Source organism: Aethalodelphis obliquidens, unplaced genomic scaffold (assembly GCF_003676395.1).
Source record: "Aethalodelphis obliquidens isolate GAN/ISIS:26980383/991018 unplaced genomic scaffold, ASM367639v1 scaffold63, whole genome shotgun sequence".
NCBI lineage: Eukaryota > Metazoa > Chordata > Mammalia > Artiodactyla > Delphinidae > Aethalodelphis > Aethalodelphis obliquidens.
Genome location: NW_020838007.1, coordinates 10836753 through 10857305, shown reverse-complemented (window position 1 = coordinate 10857305; position 20553 = coordinate 10836753). Strand labels below are relative to the sequence as shown.

Here is a 20553-nt window from a genome sequence, read left to right as displayed (position 1 = left end):
CTAAATGGCAAATCAGAGAGACCTTCAAGATGGAGGAGGAGTAAGACGTGGAGATCACCTTTCTCCCCACAAACACATCAAAAATACATCTACATGTGGAACAACTCCTACAGAACACCTACTGAATGCTGGCAGGAGACCTCAGACCTCCCAAAAGGCAAGAAACCCCCCATGTACTTGGGTAGGGCAAAAGAAAAAAGAAAAAACAGAGACAAAAGAATATGGATGGGACCTGCACCAGTGGGAGGGAGCTGTGAAGGAGGAAAGGTTTCCACACACTAGAAGCCCCTTCGCGGGCAGAGACTGCGGGTGGCGGAGGTGGGGAGTTTCGGGGCCATGGAGGAGAGTGCAGCAACAGGGGTGCAGAGAGCAAAGCGGAGAGATTCCCGCACAGAGGATCGGTGCCGACCAGCACTCACCAGCCCGAGAGGCTTCTCTGCTCACCCACCAGGGCGGGCAGGGGATGGGAGCTGAGGCTCGGGCTTCAGTCAGATCCCAGGGAGAGGACTGGGGTTGGCTGCGTGAACACAGTCTGAAGGGGGCTAGTGCGCCACAGCTAGCCAGGAGGGAGTCCAGACCTGCCTAAGAGGCAAGAGACCATTGTTTCAGTGTGCACGAGGAGAGGGGATTCACAGCACCGCCTAAACAAGCTCTAGAGACGGGCACAAGCTATGGCTATCAGCGCGGACCCCAGAGACGGGCATGGGACCCTCAGGCTGCTGCTGCAGCCACCAAGAAGCCTGTGAGCAAACACAGGTCACTATCCACACCTCCCCTCCCAGGAGCCTGTGCAGCCCACCATTTCCAGGGTCCTGTGATCCAGGGACAACTTCCCCGAGAGAACACACGGTGCACCTCAGGCTGGTGCAACATCACACTTGCCTCTGCCGCTGCAGGCTAGCCCTGCATTCTATCCCCCCCCCCCACCCCGCCCCGGCCTGAGTGAGCCAGAGCCCCTGAATCAGCTGCTACTTTAACCCCGTCCTGTCTGGGCAGGGAACAGACGCCAGAGGGTGACCTACAGGCAGAGGCGGGGCCAAATCCAAAGCTGATCCCCAGGAGCTGTGTGAACTAAGAAGAGAAAGGGAAATCCCTCCCAGCAGCCTCAGGAACAGAGGATTAAATCTCCACAATCAACTTGATGTACCCTACATCTGTGGAATACCTGAATAGACAATAAATCCTCCCAAAATTGACATGGTGGACTTTAGAAGCAATGATATATATATATTTTTTCCTTTTTCTCTTTTCTGTGAGTGTGTGTGTATACTTCTTTGTGTGATTTTGTCTGTGTAGCCTTGCTTTTACCATTGTCCTAGCGTTCTGTCTGTCCATTTTTTTGTTTTTTTTAGTATAGTTTTTACTGCTTGTTATCATTGGTGGATTTGTTTTTTGGTATGGTGGCTCTCTTCTTTCTTCCCATTCTTTTTTTTATTACTTTTTAATTTATTTTTAATAATTATTTTTTATTTTAATAACTTTATTTTATTTTATTTTACTTTTTCTTTCCTTCATTCATTTTTTCTCCCTTTTCCTCTGAGCTGTGTGGCCGACAGTGTCTTGGTGCTCCAGCCGGGTGTCAGAACTGTGCCTCTGAGATGGGAGAGCTGAGTTCACGACATTGGTCCACCAGAGACCTCGCGGCTCCATGTAATATCAAACGGAGAAAGCTCTCCCAGAAATCTGCGTCTCAGTGCTAACATCAGATTCACACAAGGATGAGCAAGGTACAGTGCTGGACACCCTATGCCAAACAACTAGCAACACAGGAACACAGCACCACCCATTAGCAGAGAGGCTGCCCCAAATCATAATAAGGTCACAGACACCTCAAAGCACACCACCAGATGCGGTCCTGCCCACCAGAAAGACGATAATCAGCCTCATCCACCAGAACACAGGCACTACCAGGAAGCTTACACAACTCACTGAACCAACCCTAGCCACTGGGGGCAGGCACCAAAAAAAAAAAAACGGAAACTACGAACATTCAGCCTGCAAAAAGGATACCACAAACACAGTAAGTTAAGCAAACTGAGAAGACAGAGAAACACACAGCAGATGAAGGAGCAAGGTAGAAACCCACCAAACCAAACAAATGAAGAGGAAATAGGCAGTCTACCTGAAAAAGAATTCAGAGTAATGATAGTAAAGATGATCCAAAATCTTTAAAATAGAACGGAGAAAATACAAGAAACATTTAACAAGGACCTAGTAGAACTAAAGAGCAAACAAACAATGATGAACAACACAATAAATGAATTTTAAATTCTCTAGAAGGGATCAAAGCAGAATAAATGAGGCAGAAAAATGGATAAGTGACCTGGAAGATAAAATAGTGGAAATAACTACTGCAGAGCAGAATAAAGAAAAAAGAATGAAAAGAATTGAGAAAAGTCTAAGAAACCTCTGGGACAACATTAAATGCACCAACATTAGAATTATAGGGGTCCCAGAAGAGGAAGAGAAAAAGAAATGGACTGAGAAAATATTTGAAGAGATTATACTTGAAACCTTCCCTAATATGGGAAAGGAAATAGTTAATCAAGTCCAGGAAGCACAGAGAGTCCCATACAGGATAAATCCAAGGAGAAACACGCCAAGACACATATTAATAAAACTATTAAGAATTAAACACAAAGAAAAAATATTAAAAGCAGAAAGGGAAAACAACAAATAACATACAAGGGAATCCCCATAAGGTTAACAGCTGATCTTTCAGCAGAAACTCCACAAACCAGAATGGAGTGGCAGGACATATTTAAAGTGATGAAAAGGAAAAACCTAGAACCAATATTATTCAACCCAGCAAGGATCTCATTCATATTTGACAGAGAAATTAATACTTTACAGACAAGCAAAAGCTAAGAGAATTCAACACCACCAAACCAGCTTTACAACAAATGCTAAAGGGACTTCTCTAGGCAGGAAACACAAGAAAAGGAAAAAAACCTACAAAAACAACCCCAAAACAATTAAGAAAATGGTCATAGGACCATACATATCAATAATTACCCTAAATGTAAATGGACTAAATGCTCCAACCAAAAGACAAAGACTGCTGAATGGATATAAAACACAAGACCCATATATATGCGGTTTACAAGAGACCCACTTCAGACCTAGGAATACATACAGACTGAAAGTGAGGGGATGGAAAAAGATATTCCATGCAAATGGAAATCAAAAGGAAGCTTGCGTAGCAATTCTCATATCAGACAAACTGGACTTTAAAATAAAGACTATTACAAGAGACACAGAAGGACACTACATAATGATCAAGGGATCAATCCAAGAAAAAGATATAACAATTGTAAATATTTATGCACCCAACATAGGAGCACCTCAATACATAAGGCAAATGCTGAGAGCCATAAAAGGGGAAATTGACAGTAACACAATCATAGTAGGGGACTTTAACACCCCACTTTCACCAATGGAAGGATCAACCAAAGGGAAAATAAATAAGGAAACACAAGCTTTAAATGATATATTAAACAAGATGGACTTAATTGATATTTAAACAACATTCCATCCAAAAACAACAAAATACACTTACTTCTCAAGTGCTCATGGAACATTCTCCAGGATAGATCATATCTTGGGTCACAAATCAAATCTTGGTAAATTTAAGAAAATTGAAATTGTATCAAGTATCTTCTCCAACCACAACGCTATGAGACTAGATATCAATTACAGGAAAAAAAATGTAAAAAATACAAGCACATGGAGGTTAAACAATACACTACCTAATAACCAAGAGATCACTGAAGAAATCAAAGAGGAAATCAAAAAATACCTAGAAACAAATGACAATGAAAACACGATGACCCAAAACCTAGGGATGCAGCAAAAGCAGTTCTAAGAGTGAAGTTTATAGCAATACAATCCTACCTGAAGAAACAAAAAACACCTCAAATAAATAACCTAACTTTATGCCTAAAGCAATTAGAGAAAGAAGAACAAAAAAAACACCCAAATTTCGCAGAAGGAAAGAAATCATCAAGATCAGATCAGAAATAACTGAAAAAGAAATGAAAAAACAATAGCAAAGATCAATACAACTAAAAGCTGGTTCTTTGATAAAATAAACAAAATTGATAAACCATTAGCCAGACTCATCAAGAAAAAAACGGAGAAGACTCAAATCAACAGAATTAGAAATGGAAAAGGAGGATTAACACCTAACACTACAGAAATACAAAGGATCATGAGAGATTACGACCAGCAACTATATGCCAAGAAAATGGACAACCTGGAAGAAATGGACAAATTCTTAGAAGGGCACAACCTCCCCAGACTGAACCAGGAAGAAACAGAAAATATAAACAGATGATTCACAAGCACTGAAATTAAGACTGTGATTAAAAATCTTCCAACAAACAAAAGCCCAGGACCAGATGGCTTCACAGGCTAATTCTTACAATCATTTAGAGAACAGCTAACACCTATCCTTCTCAAACTCTTCCAAAATATAGCAGAGGGAGGAACACTCCCAAACTCATTCTATGAGACCATCATCACCCCGATACCAAAACCAGACAAAGATGTCGCAAAAAAGAAAGCTACAGGCCAATATCACTGGTGAACATAGATGCAAAAATCCTCAACAAAATACTAGCAAACAGAATCCAACAGCATATTAAAAGTATCATACACCATGATCAAGTGGGGTTTATCCCAGGAATGTAAGGATTCTTCAATATATGTAAATCAATCAATGTGATACAGAATATTAACAAGTTGAAGAATAAAAACCATATGATCATCTCAATAGATGCAGAAAAAGCTTTGGACAAAATTCAACACCAATTTATGATAAAAACCCTTCAGAAAGTAGGCATAGAGGGAACTTACCTCAACATAATAAAGGCCATATATGACAAACCCACAGCCAACATCATCCTCAATGGTGAAAAACTGAAAGCATTTCCATTAAATCAGGAACAAGACAAGGTTGCCCACTCTCACCAATATTATTCAACATAGTTTGGGAAGTTTTAGCCACAGCAATCAGAGAAGAAAAAGAAATAAAAGGAATCCAAGTTGGAAAAGAAGTAAAGCTGTCTGTTTGCAGATGACATGATAATGTACATAGAGAATCCTAAAGATGCTACCAGAAAACTACTAGAGCTAATCAATGAATTTGGTAAAGTAGCAGGATACAAAATTAAAGCATAGAAATCTCTTGAATTCCTATACACTAATGATGAAAAATCAGAAAGAGAAATTAAGGAAACACTCCCATTTACCACTGCAACATAAAGAATAAAATACCTAGGAGTAAACCTACCTAAGGAGACAAAAGACCCGTATGCAGAAAACTATAAGACACTGATGAAAGACATTAAGGATGTTACAAACAGATGGTGCGATATATCATGTTCTTGGACGACAAAGAAATCTACAGATTCAGTGCAATCCCTATCAAACTACCAGTTGCATTTTTCACAGAACAAGAACAAAAAGTTTCACACATTGTATGGAAACACAAAAGACCCCGAATAGCCAAAGGAATCTTGAGAAAGAAAAATGGAGCTGGAGGAATCAGGCTCCCTGACTTCAGACTACACTACAAAGCTACAGTAATCAAGACAGTATGGTATGGGCACAAAAACAGAAATATAGATCAATGCAAGAAAGCCCAGAGATAAACCCATGCACATATAGTCACCTTATCTTTGATAAAAGAGGCAAGAATATACAATGGAGAAAAGACAGCCTCCTCAATAAGTGGTGCTGGGAAAACTGGACAGCTAGATGTCAGAGAATGAAATTAGAATACTCCCTACCACCATACACAAAAATAAACTCAAAATGGATTAAGGACCTAAATGTACGGCCAGAGAGTATCAAACTCTTAGAGGAAAACATAGGCAGAACACTCTATGACATAAATCAGAGCAAGATCCTTTTTGACCCACCTCCTAGAGAAATGGAAATAAAAACAAAAATAAACAAATGGGACCTAATGAAACTTAAAACCTTTTGCACAGCAAAGGAAACCATAAAAAAGATGGAAAGACAACCCTCAGAATGGAGAAACTATTTGCAAATGAAGCAACTGACAAATGATTAATCTCCGAAATTTACAAGCAGCTCATGCAGCTCAATATCAAAAAAACCCAAACAATCCAATCCAAAAATGGGCAGAAGATCTAAATAGACATTTCTCCAAAGAAGACATACAGGGCTTCCCTGGTGGCGCAGTGGTTGAGAGTCTGCCTGCCGATGCAGCGGACACGGGTTCGTGCCCCGGTCCGGGAAGATCCCACATGCCGCGGAGCGGCTGGGCCCATGAGCCATGGCCGCTGAGCCTGCGCGTCCGGAGCCTGTGCTCCACAATGGGAGAGGCCACAACAGTGAGAGGTCCACTTCAAATAAAAAAAAAAAAAAAGGAAGATATACAGATTGCCAAAAAACACATGAAAGAATGCTCAATATCACTAATCATTAGAGAAATGCAAATCAAAACTACAATGAGTTATCACCGGTCAGAATGGCCATCAAAAAATCTACAAACAATAAATGCTGGAGAGGGTGTGGAGAAAAGGGAACTCTCCTGCACTGTTGATGGGAATTGATACTGGAGGACAGTATGGAGGTTCGACACATAAGAAACTAAAAATAGAACTACCATATGACCCAGCAATCCCTCTACTGGGCATATACCCTGAGAAAACCATATTTCAAGAAGAGTCATGTACCACAATGTTCATTGCAGCTCTATTTACAATAGCCACGACATGGAATCAACCTAAATGTCCATCTACCGATGAATGGATAAAGACAATGTGGAACATATATACAATGGAATATTACTCAGCCATAAAAAGAAATGAAACTGAACTATTTGTAGTGAGGTGGATGGACCTGGAGTCTGTCATACAGAGTGAAGTACGTCAGAAAGAGAAAAACAAATACCGTATGCTGACACATATATATGGAATCTAAAAAAAAATGGTTCTGATGAACCTAGGGGCAGGACAGGAATAAAGATGCAGACATAGAGAATGGACTTGAGGACACAGGGAGGGGGAAGTGTAAGCTGGGACAAAGTGAGAGAGTAGCATGGACATATATACACTACCAAATGTAAAATAGATAGCTAGTGGGAAGCAGCTGCATAGCACAGGGAGATCAGCTTGGTGCTTTGTGACCACCTAAAGAGGTGGGACAGGGAGGATGGGAGGGAGACTCAAGACGGAGGGGATATGGGGATAAAGGTATACATATAGCTGATTCACTATGTTACACAGCAGAAACTAACACAACATTGTAAAGCAATTATACACCAATAAAGATGTTTTAAAATATAATGCAATAAATGTTTCACTTTCACATTTTTCAATAAAAATAATTGTTGTTTCTTCAAAAAAAAAATAAAGAAAATAGGTCAGTTGAAAATACATAAGCAGAAACAAAAAGAGCAAAGACAATGAAAAATACCGGAAAGGGTATTAGTGATATATAGCCTTTTTTAACTAAAAAAAATCCGTCATATATATAACTGAAGGCCCAGAAGGGGAAGAAAACAGGGCAGAAACAACATTTGAAGTTATAATGGTTGCAGATTGTCCAAGAAAAGGTTTTGATAGGGTTAGAGCTGCATTGTTTTTAAAAAAGTTTGAAGACAGTCAGAAAGGTACACGTGAAATGGCACATCTCAGGGAATAGAGGGAAAATGAAATTTACTGGAAGCTGTTATGGAGCTGATATTGGGATTGTAAGATCAAATCTCTCTGGAGTTCCCAGAGAAGGGCCACGATAAAACATTCATAGATGTGCCCTCACATCCACACATGGAAGTCCTGGTGTTTCAGTGTCTTTTTTTCACTCTGTTGGCCTAGAGTGGACAGCTCACTTTCAGTCATAATGCCAAGCTGGTGAGCAGTGACTTCCAGTCTCCTTTAAAGATTCTATCCCCGCACCTGATACATGGACCATGCAGATTCAACTCCTTTCAAAACTAGAGAGTCCTATCTCATTTCTGGCGCCTAGAAATCTCCCTATCTTGCTTTTAAACCTCTCTATGTCATTTATGGCTTAAATACATGTTCTAAAATATTATACCCAGTATTTCTGTTTTTAGTGTGGGCAATCAGAATCAGGTAAGATCAATCTGCTATACTGATCAAAAGTCCAATTAGTGCTATAGCAATCTGATGTATAAAGATTTCTGAATGACTCTAAAGTGGCAAAGGATTGTGAAACCAAATAGGAAAATTACCAATGGGTAAGACATCCTTTTTAAGTGAAAACAGAGACATAGGAAACATGAATGAATGACTGAGATAATGTAGCATTTCTCCAGCCAAGGTGGAACATTAGATAAAGTGGCAAAGTTTCGTGAAGCATTTGTGCGGACACAACAGGATAAGGCTGGGTTTCATCCCACTTAATTTCAGGAGGGACTGCAAACATTCCACATTCTACTCTCCCCCACCCTGAAACTACAAGCCATGGTTGGTTCCCAGATTGATTCTGAATTTTGCAGTCCCCTCTAAGGGGAAATATCCTATTTAGAAAGATGGAATCAGGCTTTTTACTCTTCTAGTCCCTTCTGAAGATTTAGAAGGGATGTTAATTTTGAGGGGCTAATGGCTTTTATAGGGTTTGTCACTTCTGAGTCCAGCTCTCAGTCCAGCTCTAACAGGTACATTTTGTCATTAAAATACTTAGTCATTAGCTGCTGTCCTCTTTCCACTATTACGAGTACCCATTGCCCATTCTCCCATCTTAAATGTAAAAATCTGCTTTTTGTTCATCAGGAGACATGATATATCTCATATCACTGTCCTTAATGAGAGGTTTTTGCTTTCAGGGACTGAACATTAGCTGGAGTGTTTTCTACAACCTAGGTCTTATTTCCAGGAAAAAAAAAAGAAAGAAAGAAAATTTTTCTAAGAGCATTTTAAATAGAATCTCTAGTTCTAAGTGAAGCAAAAGTGTGAAATTTTTACATTTATTGATTAGACTCTCAGGTCTCACAAAGGTGGAGCTACCAATTTCTGATCTTTCTACTCTGAAAGGCCAATTTATGCAACCCTAAAAAATGTAAAGTTTAACTTTGCAAGATATTCTTTTGTTAACTGGTATCTTCACTTTTTTCTTATTTTAAAATGATAGTTTCAAATTTTTCATAAACTCTTATAAAGTATTAAAAGTGGATAAAAGCATGAAGGTTGGATATACATTTAGCCTTGGTGCAAATAATTTATTATAATGCACATCGACAATATTATATCAATGCTGGTTCCTCCTGTCAAAACCCTGGAACTGAAATCATATTTAGGACAGCAGACACATCGGATATGTAAGAGCAGCGTTTTGCTTTGTCTGCATCGGGCTGAGTACACAATGAGAATTTTGCAATTAGCACTGCTTCTGTACAAAAACATATATGGAAGAATTTTGGAGTCTCACTAATTACCTGTGTGGAATCATCCCTTGGATGTTCCATAGGTACTTGTGACATTTGGAAGTGATGGAAAGATCTCTTTCTCTCATGTTCTCCTTTCAATTCCCATCAAGAACAGTCTAGTTCAGGATAGGATTCCTTTTCTCTTGGGCCAGCATTTCCCAACTTTTTGAATTATAAACACTTTACATTCTAAATAATTTCTGTCTATCCCCATAAGAACTTTAAATAACCACTTTTGCTTTGCATATTTTTATTTTAGATAAATATATTGATTTTAATGCACTTAAAATTTCAAAATATGAAGACAAACCCTTACTTCTTACCATTTAACAAATGACCACTAAATTTATTTTAAGCTAATTCTTTAGGAGACAGCATGATTCAACCCAAATGTTTTTAAATGACATTATAATGCTCAACCGCTATACTGGCTATGTTGATAAGTAGTCTAAGATTGACAGAAAGGCTTGACCCAGCTACGACATGGATAAGTCAAACTGGGTTTCTATAGCAAAGGATATTGAAGGAAGCCAGGACAGTCAAGATACACAGTAATCACCAACACCCCCTAGCATAGGGTAGGGTCCCCACCTGGGAGCTCAGGTTTGCCGATATTTGACTGAGAGTCATAGCACACCTTCTGGAAGATAACTATTTCCTCCAGGAAGATCAAGGCTGGCAGCATAGTCTACCACAGGTAGACTCACTGAGTGTGAACCTGGCCCACAGTGACCCCACCTCTCTCAAGTTTATCAACATACTGCATAAGACCACAGAGCACAGGACATAAAGTACTCTCAACCTAGTCTAATAGGGGCTGATCCAAGGGCATTTCTGAACTCAGTTCACGGGAACTGAATCAAAAGTCAGTTTCTCATTCATCTCTAGGAGTCCTGCTAACATTTCGGTTGGGAGCATATATTAAAATTGCATTGAAATTTGACTATGTGTTTCAATATTAACAATGGATTCTAAAATGCTTTCACTATTTGAAGTCCTTGCCTTTATAAAATTCAGCTGGATTACTTTTATATTTTTGAGTTTTGATTGTAAATAACAAGATGAAAGATAAATTCTCAGTATGCAATGGGCAAGTAACACACTTTGGCTGGAAACAGGTTCCATTCCCAACCAAGGAAATCATAAGAGGAATATGATCATTGCTATCTTTTTTTTTTTTTTTTTACAAGATCTTGCTTTGCTATATAAGAATTTTCATTAGGTGGTTGCCAAATTACAGATTTGTCACAAATTGTTTTAAACTAAATTGGAGATTTATTAGAATTTCACCCTCTTCATTAGATTCTTAAATGTCAATGTCAACATTCCTAATGCTTCATGACTGTAAACAATGGGCACATTATGTGTATAGATTAAACAATATATGATTAAATATGTACCAATTTTAAATTAAGTGATAAATTCCCATCCAACTTATAACTTCCACACGTGTATACTGGATAAACCGGAGGAGGCTTTCAAACTGATGCACTTTAAAAGGGAAAAATTCAAATAATTAGTTTATTCAGTGGAATATGAAAACACACTTCATTACCATCTTTAAGGATGAGCCCCTGTCTATCCTCTAATCAGTGGCCCTAAACTATCCCAACTGGCTCCTAACCTATTAACTTGTTTCCAATCCTTTCTCTGTGCAGCTCAATCTATATGACACAACCAGCCAACAACTCTGCTCATATCACTCTCTTTTCCAAAACCCTTCAATAATTTTCCTTTATCCTCCCCAGTTCCCTTATTCTTCTAATCCTGTCACGTAGAAACTATGTCCTACCCTAACTGGTCTACTGGCTGTTTCTTACAGTAGTTTTAAGTGCACAATTCCTTGATTCTTTATTTCTTTTACTCGTATAAATGCTTTCCTAAACATTGTTTACCCTGACTGTCCAAGTGCCTTTGCTCTTTTGCTGGATTCTCTATTTGGAATACCTTTTTCGAATCATCTCTGACTTTTGAACACCATGTGCTAAGGCACAGAGGCAAGAAACAAGAGGTACATGTAGGGGGCTGCCAAGTAGCTCAAGATGCAGGCAAAGTGGATGCTTACGAAGAGGGTACAGTGATGCCAGAACTGCAGACAGGGGTCAAAGGTGAGGAGCCTTGACACCATTTTAAGGACTTCCATCAGAAAACTGTGAGCCATGGAAGGTTTTTAAGCAGAGGAGTGGTATGATCAGATATGCATTTTAGAAAAGTCATTTTGGTTGCATTTAGCAAATAAGACTAGAGTTAGGAAGACAATCAGGGAGATCAGTTTCAGTAGTGCAGGAAATAAATAGCAAGGACCTGAATCTAGGAGTGGCAGCATGGATGGATGGAAGGGTGGAGTCCAGAGATATCTGGGAGGTGGGGTCATTGACACCCATTAGCAGAGTTCTGACCTGTGAGACTAGAAGTGAAGAACAGCAGTTTGGGGTGCAGAGCAAGTTCATTTTGGATGCATTGAATCTAATACATGTATATTTAAAGAGATATGTGGTGTGGGCAGTGGAATAGGAAGAACAAAGGAAGATGGGGGAAATATAAACATGAAACAAGAGACATTTTGTGCTCTGATGATGACGATGCTGATAAACCTGGAGCATGATTAACACTTAACTCTCTGATTTCTCGCATTAAAAGGGAAAGAAAAACTGCAATAAGAGAGCAAGTTGTTTTGCAGCTGTTGAGCAAACAATGAGCAAGACAGGTGCTCCTAAGGAAGTAAGAATTATTCCTATGGAACATTTCTGAAACACTTTGGAAAGGCAAAACGTATTGACCTTTCTCACAAAGCTATTTACGGGATCCCAGGTAACACTGTAAAGATATTTATACCCCAGCACATCCATTAAAAGTGCTGAGCTAGCTCTTGGTGCCAATTTTGGCCCTAACATAGCTTTATATCTTCAGAGGCATATTTAGAGGATATAATTTCTACATTTAACTCTATGCACATTCCCAATTAGTAGCTAAATGTATATTTTAGGTGGGTTTTTTTTCTTCCCCAAATTAGTCTCTGTGTAATACGTGGATAAGGTCTTTTCAGAATGCCTCCCTCCCCTTTGCTATTCATTCTTTTTTTTCCTCAGGGAAGCCTGTTTTGAACCCCCCAACTAGGTCAGCACCCCAATGATACACTCTGATAAAACTGGGCACCTCTTCTTAGCACTTGACATAGATGTCATTGACTTCTATCTTACTGTATTTGATTAATACTGTTTTCCCGCTAATCTATAACCTCCAAAAGGCAGGGATCATGTTAGTTTTGCTCGTTATTTTATCTTTCAGGGCCTAGAATAGTATCTAGCACACAGCAGGTATTCATTAAAGAGTTGTAGAATTAATGTATAAAATAAAGAAGGATAAAAGAAATTAACATTAAAACTAGGCCTTTGGAGATATGTTCGGTAGATTACTCCTTTCTGCCCGTGGACACCGCCGAGTAAGCATCGTTGATGTCTGCCCTCGCTCCACTGCCGTCATGTCTAAGTCAGAGTCACCCAAAGAGCCCGAAGAGCTGCGGAAGCTCTTCATCAGAGGTTTGAGCTTTGAAACAACCGATGAGACCTGAGGAGCCGTTGTGAGCAGTGGGGAACGCTCACAGATTGTGTGGTAGTGAGGGATCCAAACACCAGGCGCTCCAGAGGCTTCGGGGTTGTCATGTATGCCACTGTGGAGGAGGTGGATGCAGCCATGAAGGCAAGGCCACACGAGGTGGATGGAAGAGTTGTGGAACCAAAGAGGGCTGTCTCAAGAGAAGATTCTCAAAGACCCGGTGCCCACTTAACTGTGAAAAAGATTTTTGTTGGTGGCATTAAAGAAGACACTGAAGAAGATCATCTAAGAGATTATTTTGAACAGTGTGGGGGGAAAATTGAAGTGATTGAAATCATGACTGATCGAGGCAGTCGCAAAAAGAGAGGCTTTGATTTCGTAACCTTTGATGACCATAACTCTATAGACAAGATTGTCATTTAGAAATACCACACTGTGAATAGCCACAACTGTGAAGTAAGGAAAGCCCTATCTAAGCAAGATATGGCTAGTGCCTCATCCAGCCAAAGAGGTCAAAGTGGTTCTGGAAACTTTGGTGGTGGTCGTGGAGGTGGTTTTGGTGGGAATGACAACTTTGGTTGTGAAGGAAACTTCAGTGGTCGAGGTGGCTTTGGTGGCAGCCCTGGTAGCGGTGGATATGGTGGCAGTGGGGATGGCTACAATGGATTTGGTAATGATGGAAGCAATTTTGGAGGTGGTGGAAGCTACAATGATTCTGGCAGTTACAACAATCAATCTTCAAATTTTGGACCCATGAAAGGAGGAAACTTTGGAGGCAGAAGTTCTGGCCCTTATGGTGGTGGAGGCCAATACTTTGCCAAACCCCGAAACCGAGGTGGCTGTGGTGGTTCCAGCAGCAGCAGGAGCTGTGGCAGTGGCAGAAGGTTTTGATTACTGCCAGGAAACAAAGCTTAGCAGGAGAGGAGAGCCAGGGAAGTGACAGGGAAGCTACAGGTTACAACAGATTTGTGAGCTCAGCCGAGCACAGTGGTGGCAGGGCCTGGCTGCTACAAAGAAGACATGTTTTAGACAATACTCACGTGTATGGGCAAAAAGACTCGAGGACTGTATTTGTGACTAAGTGTATAACAGTTATTTTAGTTTCTGTTCTGTGGAAAGTGTAAAGCATTCCAACAAAGGGCTTTAATGTAGATTTTTTTTCTTTTTTTTGCACCCATGCTGTTGATGGCTAAACGTAATAGTCTGATCGTGACGCTGAGTAAATGTGTCTTTTTTTAAACAAAACAAAACAAACAAACAAAAAAACTAGGCCTTTGACTAAGTAGAGCCTTCCCTTCACTAATAGAAAATTCAGACAGGACCTCCAAGTCTGATGAAGGCATTCCTTAACAAGGCCCAGCAGAGAGTACTAGCACTTTCAATGGCAAAGCAAGGAGAAAATTGAATAATTGTTTAAATTTAAAATACATTTCACTGTCATGTCTTTGCATATTATGTTCTGCCTGGAGGTCTGCACTGTGAGATTTTCATAATGAAAAAGGAGGAAATAGGTGTAATAGAATACACAGTGGCACAGAGACATGAACTCTTCACATTTGGCAGGTTGTGGAAGGAGTCTACGGTGAGTATAGCGGTGGGGGATAAATCAATAAGTTACACCTGAAATCAAGTTGGAGAGAGCCTTGAAGGCCACAAATCTGATTTTAATCAGAACATGCTGGGGCAGGGCAAGGTTGCGGGGGGCAGTGGCGCTGAGGATTATGAATGCAAAATTTATACCAGTTACAGCTAGGTTTTAGAAAGCTGATTCTCAAAACAAAGTAGGGAATTGCTAAGAATCACAGAGAGGAAAATCTGTTAGGAAATTACTGATAATAGTTTATATCAGAGTCATCTAGGGTTTGAAATAAGGTAGTGGCCACGACAAAGAGAAAGAGAAAGAGCTTATATTATTCTTCTGAATGGTGGGTCATTAACTGTGATGCTGATTAAGGAGACAGAAGAGGTCTAGAGAGTGGGTAATGAGTTCCGTCTCATTACTCAGGGTTGTCCGTGTGAAAGATGTCTAGCAAGCAGCTGGAAACCACAGCTGGAGTCCTGAAGGGGGTTTGCCCAGGAGATGAAGATTGAGAAGGTGTAGATATGGAGGAGACGGTCAAGGAAGGTAGTCCAGAAAGCAAGAAAAATAAAACTTAGGAGAGTATACTGAAGAAAACCTACATTTAGAAGTGAGAGGAAGAAGAGAAGGACATAACATGCTTGTGAGAGAAACAGGAGTAATTGACACAGAAGTTAGACAGAGGGGTGTTCCAAGAAGCCAGTCTCTAAATGCTGCACAAAGGCAGAGAAAGGGATGAGTCATGACTTCAGGTTTGTGATCAGAAATGTGATGCAGGCTGATTAATGACTCCCAGAGAGTCCAGGTGTGATTATGTTAAGGATCTGGGGGTGAGAAGATTCTCCTGGATCATCTGGGGGGGCCCTAAATGCAATCACAAGTATCTCTAGAGAAGGGAGGTGGAAGGAGAGTTGGCACAGAAAGTGACACAATAACGTCAGCAGAAGATGCTACGATGTGGGCTTTGAAGATGCAAGAAGGAGCCAGATGTCCACTAGGAGCTGGAAAAGGCAAGGAAATGGATTCTTCCCTGGATTCTCAGAGGGAGTGCGGTCCTGCCAACCCCTTGGTTTTAGCCCAGTTAACCTGATTTGAATGCCAGCCTCAGGAATTATAAGAGAATAAATTTACGTTGTTTTAAATCACCAAGTTTGTGGTTATTTGTTATAGCAGCCATAGGAAACTAATATAGAAGTGAGGGTAAAAACAATTTTTAAATGCATGAAAAGTGAGTAAAACATAAAGTGAAGGTAGACAGTATATATCATGATCTCAAAACGGTTGTCAGTTAAACAAATGAGTGTTGAGACAACCTGAAGAGAAAACAGTTTCAAAAGAATTTGTGTGTGTGTGTACATATCCCCCAATATCCCCAAAATATAGGCTTAGAAGAAAGAATCAATGGAAAGTAGACAAAGAAGATGCAAGAGCAATGAGAAAATGGTTGATGGTCAAGGTCTTGTGGGAAGGGTGAAGAAACGGTAAGGGGCTAGACTTGGGGAAAAGCAGGAGGCCCTCATGGATTAGGAATATAAAACACCTGCACATCATGTACCTTAGCACTCATAAATATATGTTCAAGGATTATAAATTGCTCTTAATGTTAGCCCAACCAAAGCATAAATAAATAGGTTAGGTCTGCTACATTACAAGATAGAAAGCATCTCATTGATTTAAAAATAATTCATATTTTGGGTTGTCCATATTACTATTTATCCTCCCCAGTGTTGGTATTATAGACTTAAACCCACTTCCAAGTGAGTAAAGGATAATACAATCCATAAAAATATTAATATTAGTTAAAATAAAATGTGTTATGATTATATTTTTTGAATTCTAAGAGCTTCAAGACTTAGAATTCATAATCAGTCATGCCTCAGAAGTGCTTTCTGTTCAAGACAATTATTTAAATCATCACTCTGAGTATTAAAAGGTATATCATTACAGTTTTTAAGAGCCAGACATGATCAAGACTCCAAGAGTTGCGTCATCCTCAGGGGAGAACTCTGGCCCAGCAATTTGCAAACTTACAAATTCAGAAGAACCTATCTCTTCAGCCTTACCTTCTCCTAAGGTTTCAGACCATTCCTAACAAGTTCTTTATTAGAAAATTCATTTCTTCATATTAAAAAAATCAGAAGAGTTATTGAGTTATCTTGTAAAAGGATTAATGCTACCGAGAAGTTGATGAGTTAAACTCTCTATCCCATACCTGTAACTCACTGTTCAGTGATTGAGGGGGCTGTGTTACAAATGGCCTCTGGTGACCCATGCCTGGGAGCCTGAGAGCGTAAGACAGGGCTAAACATAGGAGAAACGAGGATTTCCCTATTTCTAATGGCGAGGCTGTTAAGATGACAGGGAAAATGGGTATACACTGTGGCTTTCTGGAGAGCAGTTGCCCAAAGACAATTTGGCTGATGTCTTTCCCCACGGAGAAGGCTTGGGAGCCAGGGAATTGAGGGGACACTGTCTTCTGCACGTCTTTTAGACAGGTAGGTGGCTCCTCTTAGCTGTCACCTGCCAGAGTAGATGGACAAAGGGAATAACCCAGTGTGGGAAACAGGAAGACCATGACACTCATGGGTTGTCTTCTAAGTGCAGTATAAACCTGAGAAAGGGAGACAGCTGGCAGAACCCAGGTGCCTATATACCATGAACAGAATTTTTTTTCTTTTCTAATAAATAAGAAGAGTCCTCAGCATCTCTAGAAAGATCCACATCAGGAGGAGCATTTATTATGGTGGAAAATGAACCCCAGTGCAACCTGGAAAGGAAGGCATCTATGAACGGCAGTAGACCAAGTGGTGTACAGGTGATGCTGCAGGGGGAACCCACAGCTGATCTAACCATGGCCCTGCCTTCAGCAACGTTAGAGAGATAAGCACCCAGGAAGAGCAGCAGAGATGGTGAAAAAGATGGGTAACTCGGTACCACTTTGAGTAAGTAATGAAGATCATGAACGCTGCCCAGGTCCTAAAGAGGAGGCTCCTCGGTTGTACTCATATGTGCAGGGCTAAGGCCAAAGGAGCAAGAGGCCTAGAATATTCTACATAAAGACCTACCAGATCATATTTGCCTTGAGCTGGCAATGTCAGCCACTTAAAAAGAACTCTTTTCATGAGGTAAGGATGTAAGTTGATAAATTAACTAAAGGGCAGGAGCAATGGTACTTCCTTTTTATCCTCTCCTCCTCACTTCCATTCCCCTAAATTTATGATTTTCTTTCATTTACTCATTTTTACAACAAATATCTGTTGAACATCTACCATATGCCTCACACTGTGCAAGCACTGAGGAGACAATGCCCGTGCCTTGAGGAAGCATATAGCCTAGCAGACGTTAAGCAAATAAATATAGACTTTCAAATGGAATATAGACTTTCAAATGTTCTAGTTACTAACTATAGGGGATAATGCAAAAACAAACAGGAAGATATAATTTAGCTTGGGGGGTTAGAAAAGGCAAAGAAATTTTATTTAAGCTAAAGCACAGGAAGGAATTAGTGAGGTAAAGAGAAGGAAAGAGCTTTCCAAACACTGTGAACAGCCTGAGCAAAGGGCCGGAGAATGGAAAGAGCCTGGCATGTTCAAGGACTTGAAAGATGACCAGTGAGTCTGGACCACAGTCATCAAGAACAGGAGTGGCATGAGGCCAGACTGGAAGGGTGTGCATGGGCATCTCAAGGTAACAGTGATGGACGCAGACACAACATCAGACCCAAGTGAAGCACCTCCTTTGAGAAGGTAACCTTGAGGCCTTCTCAGAGGGTCTTTATTCTCTCCTACTCAATTGTTCTGGCTATTTGCTGGTCTCCAGCCTGGTGCAGCCAGACCAGGTCAACAATCCATCATCCAACATGATGCCAGATGACTGGACTGAGTCAAGGTTATGGAGCAGGGAAGACTGGGGAAATATCAGGCCTGGGAGAAGAACACAAGTTCAGTTTTGACACATTATTTTGAGATGACTCTAATGCGAGACATCCAAGTTGAAAGTTTAACTTAGCATTTGATTTTAAAGCTCAGAAAAGAAGTCTGGACTAATTTTATGAACCCCATCATCATGGCAATCAACAAATAATAGGAATAACTCTTGCTAGTTTAAGTATAACAGAAATGTATTGGAAAGATGTCGGATAGCTCATAGAATTTCCAAGAAGTTTGGAGAAACACACTCAGAAAATAAGCAGAAACCACAGAACACTGGTCAGCAAAGAACACAGTGAAAATTATGCCATTGTTCCTCTGCTGAGGCCATGGCAGCCACCATGGCTGGCCCTAGACACTGAACGTGGCCACTGGTACCACGGTTCAGGCTGCCCCCAGGATATGGACTTGGATGCTGCTTGTTCCCACCCAGATGAACTCTCTACTGTCCCTGATTCTTTGGGTCACCAACCTTCAGTTCAAACCCAGGCACCAGCATCTTATTTGCCAAGCCCACCTGCCCACTCCAATTGCCACTCCAATTGCCAATAAAGAGAATAAAGTCAAGTACCAGGGATATTTATCTTGGGTGGAGGGAAAGATGACAGTCTATAGAAATGGATAAGATCATTTAGGGAGCAAGTGAGAAAGGGGAAGAAGGAAAGGAAAAGAAAGGGACAGGACAGGAGGGAAAGACATGGGGGAAGGGATGATGGTGGGGGGAGCCTAGGACAAAGCTTTGAGACTCCAGCATCAAGTTTTGCCTGAATCAGGACTGTCAAGACGTACTCTGTGATAACATATTACACATCAAATCTACATAGCATCTTAACTTGAAAATAAGTCAGAAATAAAAATGGTATCCCTCATTTGGGCGCACAATTGATTTTAACAGATGATTCTCAGAGTGAATTCTGAGAATCACAGTACAAATCTGGCCTCTCGTGATGGCATTTTCCATGTGACCTTGCCCACTCTGAAGTCAGCTATAATTAAGTATGCTCATACAGATGTTAAATTATCCAACAATGACAACAGTGCAAAGAAAAGAAATGATAGAAATTCACATGAAAATTAATTGAAATACCATATGTACTGTCTGGTTGTACTTCAGTATTCTTAACTGACCTATGACTGAGTAATTATTTGCAGATCTTCAAAACTGGTGAGAATTTAATCAAATAGCAAATAAAAAGGCATGCTACATCTTTTGTGCTGGGAATAAAATAGGGTCTAATTCCCTATGGAAAAAAAATAACTTGGGCATTATAGAGAGAGTTACAGCAAAATAAAAGTGGGGGGGGGGGGGGTATGTAGGACTCCCTCCTTCCCAAGTTAATATACTTTTCCCAAACACTCACTGCTAGAAATATATCCCATTAATATTCATTTCTTTAGAAAAAATTGTCTCATACCTTTAAATTCTCTCATACACACCGAGTACTTAGAATGCTTGATCCCAAACACAGTGGGGAGGGATTTTTTTTTTTAATGACTCATCTGATCTTTTCAGCTAATTCTTGATACTAAAGCAGCAGTTTTCCAAATGGGTAGCAAGGAGTCCCAGGTTTCCACAGGCATGCTTTAAGAACCCACCACAGACAATAGAGAGACCCAGTAGGTGTGGTTCAAGACTCCTAGCACTGCTCTGATTTTATACTTTCTACATTGATGTTGTGGTGTGAAAAGTTAAATGCTGCTTTAGGGCCATACAATTCTTCACTAGCTAGTTATTCACACCACTGCTGTGAATAGTAGAGTTTTCTAAAAAGTACATAAGATCCATTTTAGGACCCCAGATATAGAGGATGCTAATATTTTTAAACAACAAATGCTGCTGAAGAGGAAGGAGGTCTCAGCTTCTATCACACACCCCAAAGCCTGGCCTATCAAGGATTTGGACCTCCAGATGAGCTTCAAATCTAGGGTTGCCAGATTTAGCAAATAAAGACATAGAATGCTCAGTTAAATTTGAATTTCTGAAAATAATGAATATATTTAGTATACTTATTATAGTATACCCCAAGTAATATTTGGGATATACTTACACTAAAAGGCTTTTCATT

The 20553-nt window shown here is 40.2% G+C and overlaps 1 pseudogene; it reads left to right on the top strand.

The window, feature by feature from the left end:
* Positions 1-12905: 12905 nt before the first annotated feature.
* Positions 12906-13975, top strand: LOC113610448 (heterogeneous nuclear ribonucleoprotein A1-like; annotated as a pseudogene).
* Positions 13976-20553: the final 6578 nt, after the last annotated feature.